Raw genomic sequence first — 8,852 nt, forward strand, 5'->3', positions numbered from 1 at the left:
TCTTATCAACATTAGCTATCATGATTCAATAATATGTACTCTAACACATAATATTTCTTTCTTAAAATATAAAAATACAAAAATTTTCGTATATAACCATTTGCAGTACAAAATATATGAATATAAAGTAATAAAATTCAATTTCTTACCTTTTAAGATGAAAAATCCTCTTTTAAAATTTGATTGAAACTTTTCACATGTGACCTTAGTTGACTTTTTTTGTTTATTTTTAAAATCAAAACAAATTTGCAAGATAATGCGCAAGTAAAAGTAGAGATGCGCAAATAAAAATTAACATCAATAAACTTGTTTTCAAGTTTTGTATGTTTTAAAAAAAAAATAGTTATATTATCGTTATCTCTCGATTTGTCTCGAAACGTATCGAAATCAATCGATTACTCGATTGATTTCGAGAATATAACTCAGCATGTCTCGAAACTGCTTTTCGATACTGAGAACATAACTCGCCATAAATCGAATCTTTCGATTCGATTAAATACTCGATTGAATCGAGATAATCGAAATAGTGTCGATAAAATCATTTCGAGACGCAGACCTTTAAAATAATACGGTCTCTGAATTATGACAAAACAAAATGAGTTTTTATATTATGCCGTATACGGCAAAATATAGTTGTTTAAAATTTACAACATGTATACAACATAATTTATAACATAAAATTCACAACTATAGTTGTTTAAAATTTAAAATAGTTAGTTTTTTTTGTATTCTTAGTTGTATATACAATTTACACTTAAGTAGAGTATATTTTTTTCTGCCCTATATAGCAGAATTATTTATGTCTATTTTATATTTATTAACAGTTTTAATTAAATATGTATAATATTATGACACAAATTATTTTTCTAATAAAAATTATTTTAGGCCAATTAATGAAGTATTTATGTGCTAAGTATATACCACAAGTAACTTATTTTACATTAATACATTTTTTGTAAAATTAATAAGTTAAGCCCCTGTTATATTTTCATTTTTTTTTAGAGCAAATACTGTTAAAAAATAGATGAAATTTAGTAATTTTACAAGACTGGAATCTGTTTTTGTGATTATTATTTAACGAAAATAGAAATAATCTTGAATTCACTACAAAAAAGGTAAAAAAATATAGAATTCTACATCATAAAGTAATTGCATACACACATTGCTGACAAATTGCACACACAAACAAATAGTACATGCACACAAATGGATATGCTTTGTTTATATATTAAAAGTTCAAAAAATTTAATAAAATTTTGTGGGATTGCTGATTGATGTTTAGTTTATCTGTAATTTTTATTCTGTAATTTTCCTAATTTTAAATTAAATACACTAAGGAGTTTTGTTGAATTAATATTCTACAAGTATCATATTTTACATTCATAAATTTTTTGTAAAGGTAATAACTCTATCTCTTATCATCTTATATATTTTATTTTAGAGCAAATACTGTTGAAAAATGTAGTAAATTTACATGACTGGAATTTACTTTTTTAATCATTATTTAGCGAATATAGAAATTATCATTGATTCGATACAAATAACGTAAGAAAATATACTATATCTTAAAAAAATTTGTATATAATGACAAATTGCATCATACATGCATTCAAATTAATGTGTTTTGTTTGTTTGTTATAATAAAAAATAGCAAGATTTTGTGATCAGTTTTTCATGTTTCTTCATTACTCATTTTTTTAAATTAATATAAATAATAACCACCACCTTTTTTAAATATTACTATGAGGTGAAAAGACCGTCATTTTATTGTTTATAAAGAGAAAAAGAAAATACACCTTAAACTGTGTGTTACATAAAGAAAGGTTTTAATGATCTAAATCTATTCCAAAAGAAAAGATTAATGTTTAATTATTATTTTAAATTAGGATAATTATTTATCCATTATTGTTTAAGCTTACTGAAAAACATAACAAATTTTGCTACTATGTCAAAGATCAATAATCATAAGAGAGATTCTAAATCAGACTAAATGATAAAGAAAACCCATGCTTCACCCTTAAACCAAAAATACAGAGCAAGTTAATTTTTTTTCTAACATAATTTTTTGTTGTTGCATTTACAACTACGTGACAAAAAAAGGCTACTAATTTGCCTAAATTTCTTGTTCAGAATTTTTTATTGTATCTAAGAATTTTATAACAGAACCATCTACACTGTCAATTTAATTTGAAAAGCTGGTATTAACAAGGTTGCATTGAGTAAGCATACGTCCCAGCATTTTTTAACACAATCAATTTCTTTCTTTATGGTTGTTGAGCGAAAATGGCAACATTGCTTTTTACTTGTTATCACTTTTTGTTTATCAAAAAACATGATACCTTTCGTTGTTTCTTGCTATTTTTTTCAACAGTGACTTGTAATCATCTGGATGAGACATGATCATTGAAAATGGTAAGACAGTATTGTCGCTGTTTTGAATAAAACTGTTTTTGTAAAGTTTGGAAATTGATGATTCAATTTGACTTTTTGGGCTTTTGTTTTTTAATTCCTCAGATACTTGAATTCTTATGATTGCATTAGAAATTATGTTGTCAGAGTGTCAGTTTGATGTGGAATTAGACATATTTTTTAATAAAATTAAATTGTCTTTCTTCTTTCTCAGTAATGGCCGCGCGCCCTGAAATAACTCTCAACTGGTCTGGAGTGTGTATAAATAGGCAGTGAAAATATTTTCCATAGAATTTCCTTTTAGTCAAAATATTAAGATTTGAACCAATGTTTTCTTTCAATAAGATTATACATTCAAATGTCTTTAAATAAAAACTTAAAATTAGTTCATTTGTTCGTTCAGATTCAGGTTTATAAATGTACTCCTGGATTTGACACATAGTTAGAAATTTTTGACTCAAAGTATTATTTGGATGGTGTTGTTGGCAATATACTGTTGTCTTTATGATTGCAGCTCGATAATCTGCAGCTCGTCTAGATTCTTTTCCGTCAAATTTTAATTTACTTTAATTACTTTTTCTAGTTATTTACACTCTGGCTTTGAAAAATGAGAAGGTAGCTCAATAAATAAGTTTTTAATATGATTAAATATGTCGTGGAGAGGTTCCATTAGTAACTCATAATTTTGTAAACCATGGTCTTTGAATATTGATTCAGGTTCATAGAAAATTAGGCTCGGTACTCTTTGTATACCATGCATTTCATTAATAAGTTTTTGATCTAAGACAGATTTTTTCATATCCATTTTAAAATTTATATTTCTTTGAACTAGTTAATTAATAACTTCATTTTTTCCTAAGTTTATATATAGTTTGGTTATATATTTTTGGCTTTTATCTCTTGACTGCTGTGAATATAGGACTTTCTGTTGTCTCTGATATAGATTTTTATATTGACAATTGCTTGCAAATGAAAAATTTGAGTTGTGTTCTACATCAGGGTGGCCACGCCTCCTAAAAAATCCTAAAATGTCCTAATATTTGAAAAACATCCTAAAAAGACCTGATTTCTCCTAAAGTACAGATGATTTTCTCAAATACTCCTAAATTCTCCTAATTTATATCTCCTGAGTATAATGCATAAACTATTATCAACCAATCAACAATAAAGTTAATGAAATGGTTCAGACTTGGAGTTAGTACTGTTGTATACTTAGAGAAATTAAGTTACTCAAATGTATATTCAATATTTTTGTTATATTTTAATAATTTAAAAATTTTATTCTATTAAAATTTAAGTTTTTTTTCTTATTTCTGTCTAAGTTCTGAACATCAAAATTAATTTTATTAAAATTTTATTTTGATTAAGTTGACTTAAAATAATTTGTCCTTTCAGAATAGAAAATGTCAGTCAAATATAAAGCTAAATTTTAAGAGTGGTAAAAAAGACAATAATTATAAAAAAATTTATTTGGTATTATGATATTATATTAGTTATGTTTGATGATTTTTTATTTCCAGATATCTTTCTTTTAACTATTCCTTTTTGCCGAAAGTTTTTTTCTAAAATATAATTTTGTAATACATAAAATTGTAAATCATAAAATTGAGAAAGTCACCAGCTGTATTCTTAATTTATAAAATAAATTATTCTGCACTATTTAACAATATTTTTTGCAAATTATATTCTGAATTTTTTAAATATGACCTAGATGATTGCTGTATGTTTAAAGGTTTTATCTGTTGCAGATCTGGATACAAACACATTGAAAATACATGTTAATGAAAAAAACATGTATTTTTGAATGTTATATGTGCTTGAAGTTTATGTTTGTTGCAGATCTAGATACAAATACAATGAAAATACATGTTAATGAATGAAAATATAAAGGATGTATGCCTGTGATTGATAAAAGAAATACAAATGGTCATTGAGCTACCAGTTGTGCCAAAGGTGTACACTGTGTACACTTAAGTTGTATTTGTTTAATGGTATAAATTTTACATGGTAACATGGGTAATATTTAACAGCATTTGTTTTGAAAATTTTTTATAACTTTTGCTATTCACAAAATTTAGTTTTTTCACATATTTATTTTATTTATTTATTTATCTATGTATGAATAAATTTAATATATTATGAAAAAATGTTATTAAATTTTTTTATCTGTTTATTATAAAAAATATTGTGTTCTGTTATTTTTTCTAACTTTACACTGCCATAATGTGCCAAAAATGTAAGTGTTTAATACAGGGTACATAAGTTTTTATATTTTCAAAGGATTCTTTTTTTATTCTAATTTCTAGCTCTACTTTTTTCCTATTTCTGTCAGTGGCAAATCTGGGAATTAAAACTATTTTAATTCATATTTTTATTTTATTAAGTTAACCTTAATATTTTTGTATTTTTAGAATAGTCAAATATAAAACTAAATTACAAGATCATTGGTTAAATGATCTTGGAATTTAGTTATTGGAATTTAATTAAATGACAATAATTATAAACAATGGGTACAAAAATGACCCAACAATTTGTATTTGGTAAAATATAAGGTATGTTTGAAAGTTATATCTGTTGCAGGTCTGAGTACAAAAGCATTGGAAAAACATGCTAATGGTAACAAACATAAATAACGTATGCCTGTCTGTGATAAATATGCATTAAAAACTGTTGTAGAACCACCAGCTAGCCCAAAAGTGGCACTATGCCCACAGCAAACTTCTATTGTATTTGTTGCAGAGTCACAGTTAGCAAAGAAAGCAGAGATAATGTGGGCAGTTGATGTTGTGCTTTCAAAACATTCTTTTCAATCAATTTTAAACAAATCTGAATTATATACTGCAATGTTTATTGATAGTCAAATAGCTAAACAGTTTTCTTGTGGGAAAACAAAGTGCACTGATCTGGTGTGCTTTGGAATTGCACCATATTTTAAGGAAATTTTGTGCAAGGCATTATCAAAGCTTAATCAGTTTGTTTGCCAATTTGATGAATCTTATAACCAAGTTGTCAAGAAGAGTCAGATAAATTTGCATATTAGATATTGGGACTCCTCATTAGAGATGGTAAAAACAAGGTATTTCAACTCTGAATTCTTGGGAAATCCTGCTGCTGTTGATATTATGATAAATTTCCGTAAATGTAGTGGTTTAGAAGAAGATAAAATGCTCCAGGTTTCAATGGATGGTCCAAATGTTAACATGTCTTTCCTATCTAATTTGAATGCTAAGAGAAGTGAATGTGAACTCAGTCAGTTAGTATCAATTGGATCATGCGGCCTTCACACAATGCACTGTTCATTCAAGAATGGTAAAAACGCTTCAGGATGGAAATTGAACAAATTGCTGTCTTTATTGTATAAGATATTCCATGAGAGCCCTTCCCGTCGTGCTGATTTCATAAATCTTAATCAAGCTCAGTCTTCAGACTATGCTCTACAGTTCTGTTGCCATCGTTGGATTGAAAATGAGAAAGTAGCAAAGATAGCGATGGAAATATGGCCCAAGATTATTGTGATTATTGACTTTTGAAAAAATTTACCGTAAAGCAAGCAGCCTGGTCAATGTAAGCCTGGGCAAAATACTAGTTATGAATACCTTTCTTCATGCTATAAAGATGTGTTAGTCCCAATAAAGTTACAATTTTTTAAGGAAACGGCAAAATTGTTAAATTCTTTCTCTTTAGTTTTCCAAACCGACAATCCTATGACACCTTTTCTTGTGGAAACACTTGAGAATTTCCTAAGGTTAATTTTATCAAAATTTATCAAAAAAGAAGTTTTGTCTAAAGCATCTACAACTTTTAAATTATTAAAAGTTGATATCAGTGATGTCAAAAATCAAGTGTTGGTTGCAAATATTGATCTTGGGTTTGGAATAAAGTATGAGTTGCAGCGACTAGAATATAAAAAAAAAGTTACTGATGCACAAATATATAATTTTAAAACAGAAGTTCAACAGTTTTTAGTTACAATGTACAAACATATGGTTGGAAAAAGTGCACTAAACTCATGTTTTGCCAGATACTTATTATGTTTATCACCTTTGTACGTGGTGGAATCTCATGAGATGTGTGAATTTTATTTTGACAAGTTGTTGCTGAAATTAGTTGCTTATAAAAAGGTATCACCTTCAGCTGCTGATCAAGCTAAATTGCAGTATTCACAATTTTTAACTACTATTGTGAAAGTGAACAAGGAGAAATTTCTTAGGTTCAAAAAAGAAAGTGATAGGTTGGATTCTTTTTTGGTTCAATATACAGATGCTTCAAGATTCAAGGACTTAATGAAAATTAACCAATGTTACTAATATTGTCTCATGACCAAGCCAAGTAGAGCGTGGATTCAGTATAAACGACCAACTTCTAGATAATAATATGCTAACTGATACTCTTGTTGCACAGAGAATTTTACATGACCACATGTGCAGTGAAAATATAAAATCGTCCCAATTAGCTATGACAACTAAACTTATGGGACATGTTAAGGATGCACGAAAACTATACTTTAGCAGTCAAAAAGAGAAGTCCCTGAAGGCCTTAAAAACTGACCGTGATACTAAACTGAAAATTTTTAATAAAGAGATTGCTAGTTATAATGAACATATTCACACCCTTGAAGGTACCATACTTCAGTTCAGATATGATGCAGATGAGTATGCATTGCAAGCGGAAAAGCAGAATTCATTGATAGAAATTAAGTCTACAATTTTAAAATCTAATGCGCTAAAAAGAGTTGCCTCTGAAAAGCAGGATTTACTTGAAAAAATTACAGCAGCAAAAATAGTACTTATTGACAAGAAGGCTGAGATTTAGATTTGGTTGTTTGACTTTTTCAATTGTTTTGCTTTTCTGATTTGATTATTTCTTTATATATAAAAAATATTATATAAATATAAAGTATAATATAAAATATAAAGTTTAGTTTTTGAAATTGGCTGTGTATTTTAATGATTTTTGAGTATTTATTTTTTGTTACTTAGTCATTAAGTAATCTATTTAGTACAATGTTAAGTTTGATAAATTTATAATGCAAGTATGAAATCGATTTGTTTCAAGTTAATATTTTTGTATGTGTAGAGATGTTAGACTGTTTTAAGTAACAGTGTTTTGGCCCTAATTTTATCTTAATTATCTTAGCTAGGCATTCTTACAGTTTTTAAATAAAATGAAAATTTTTTAGTGTTACTTTATTTTTGAAATCCTCCTAAAATCTCCTAAGATTTTTATCCTTTTTTTTCAAATTTCCCGATAAATCTCCTTAAAAACCTTTAAAAATCTCCAAAATTATCCAAAATTATATTAATTTTTTCAGACAAAAAAAGTGTAGCCATCCTGTACATTTATACCACACACCAATACATCAGTAAATCATCCGTTGAAGGTGATCTGGCCAACAGATACCATATAGGAGATTCAACAATTGCCTGGATATTAATTTTTTGCCAACTTATTAAATTATATTCTTCATCTGTGTAGTATAAAGCGGCATCATATAAAGCTGAAACTGTCATAAGAATATATCCATGGTTACAGACAGTTGAAGCATCATGCCAGAACATTAAATGACGTTTTTGTTCAAAAAATTGAAGTCTTGATCTGAGTTCTTCTGTAGTTAATTGTTGAGTTTCATTGTACTTATGAATTCTTTTTAAAAAGTCTATAATATTGGTTTCTGACATATCAATATATTCTTTGTCACTTTTGATTCTCATGAACTTTTTGTGCTTTTCATTAATATATTTTCTTATGGTATTAAAAGATTGTTTTCGTCCTTCTTTTTTTTTTTGTTTTTTTTTTTGTTATTTCACCTCCCCAAGGCCCAGAAGGCCACTACAGATGAGGAGGCTACTTAGTTGTGGTTATAACCCTCTCTCAATTCTATAACTCCGAAACACTAACCTTGACGAACAAGGCCGCTGCGCGGAGAAACAAGTTGAGCGCGGTACTACCAGGGACGTGGTGGGGATCGAACTCGGAACCTCTCGCTTATGAAGCGAGCGCTCTACCACTACACCACTACCGCATACCACTACACCACTACCACATTCTACTGTAAAAACTTATTTTTCTAAATTTTTTTCTTTTATCACTGACTTTTCAAATGACTGCGGTACAACTAACTCGCCTAATGAATACTTCTTTTCATGAATTTGTCTCTTCATTCTTTCTGTAACCATGAAGTCGCTTTCTTCTTGTGAAAGAGATGCACTTTTATCTATATCCAATCTATAAAAAATGTGAAGGATGTTATATTGTCTAATATTTATGGTTATTACCATACTGCTTAGGAATATCATGCATATTGACTTATATTCCTATTATAGATTATATTTCCTATAGTATGGATTGTATTTAGTTTTAAATTTTTTACAGTTATAAATTATGGTTACAAAATTTTTGATTTTACCTTATTTTTTAACGACGAACTTTTGTATTAGATTCTC

General features: G+C 27.7%; 1 long non-coding RNA gene across 1 annotated transcript in view; it reads left to right on the forward strand.

The window, feature by feature from the left end:
- Positions 1–986: 986 nt before the first annotated feature.
- Positions 987–8,852, forward strand: part of LOC136079094 (uncharacterized) — a 9,641-nt gene continuing 1,775 nt past the window's right edge. The window contains exons 1-2 of the long non-coding RNA XR_010637939.1: positions 987–1,115; positions 1,442–1,545. This is a non-coding gene — a long non-coding RNA (uncharacterized LOC136079094). The remainder of the gene's footprint in view (positions 1,116–1,441; positions 1,546–8,852) is intronic.

Source organism: Hydra vulgaris, chromosome 04, assembly GCF_038396675.1.
Source record: "Hydra vulgaris chromosome 04, alternate assembly HydraT2T_AEP".
Taxonomy (NCBI): domain Eukaryota; kingdom Metazoa; phylum Cnidaria; class Hydrozoa; order Anthoathecata; family Hydridae; genus Hydra; species Hydra vulgaris.